This window comes from Sinocyclocheilus grahami, unplaced genomic scaffold (genome assembly GCF_001515645.1).
Source record: "Sinocyclocheilus grahami isolate Dianchi unplaced genomic scaffold, SAMN03320097.WGS_v1.1 scaffold4.1, whole genome shotgun sequence".
Lineage (NCBI taxonomy): Eukaryota > Metazoa > Chordata > Actinopteri > Cypriniformes > Cyprinidae > Sinocyclocheilus > Sinocyclocheilus grahami.
In genome coordinates, this window is record NW_015505183.1 from 2,561,368 (window position 1) to 2,562,208 (window position 841).

Below are 841 nucleotides of genomic sequence, written 5' to 3' on the forward strand. Positions count from 1 at the left end.
AAAATTCTGTGAACGTTTTCTGTGATTCCAAACTCATATGAATTCCTTTCTTCTGTGGAACACAAAAGATGATATTTAGAAGAACATTTTAACTGTTTGTGGCCATTATAAAACCAATGGGTCCCAAAATTTTCAAGTTCCAATAAGGACATAAAAGAAGCGAGAAATTATTTAAAAATATGGCAAAATAAAACTAACATAAGATGTTTTCTGATCTTAGAAAACTAACATCAATCTTCACTGGTTGTAAACAAACGGCATAACATTTGAGGTTGGATCATATGGGTTAATTTCATGCTACTTTTATGTCTGGTTTGAGCTTAAAAGCTGGATCCCATTAACTTTCATATAAGACAAAAACAGCTTAAAGTCACAACAAAACAGAAGTAGAGGAAGAATGTTTCTCCCATATTGTGATCTCTATCTAAGTGTAACAGATTATTGAAAACGAAAAATTTAAACCATTGGTTGTTGATAGGGTTTCAAGATGTGGATGATGCACTCAAAAACAAAGGCAGATAAATGCAAGCATGCAGGGTGGCGTTTAAGCGGACTAAATGATCAAAGAAGTCTGGCATTCATCACCAGAGAGAAGTCTGTTGTTTCACTGGAAATGTAATTTAGGACATTTTGATTCAAAATTAAGAGGTCAAAATGTAATAAAATAAACATTTCCCCTAATGACATTCAAATTAAGATAAATAATATCATATATTATGTTTCACAGAAAAAATAAAGTCATACAGGTTTGGAACAACATGAGGGTACATAAATTATGACTTTTTCATTTTTAGGTGAACTACCCTTTTAAATAACCAAAGATTTGATCTGCTTTTTTTTT

General features: G+C 31.3%; 1 protein-coding gene across 1 annotated transcript in view; it reads right to left on the reverse strand.

Annotated features, from left to right (window-relative positions):
• The window catches only part of LOC107583384 (glutamate receptor ionotropic, delta-1-like), a 279,097-nt gene that overhangs the window by 3,426 nt on the left and 274,830 nt on the right, over nt 1–841 (reverse strand). The gene's annotated exons all lie outside the window — the stretch shown is intronic.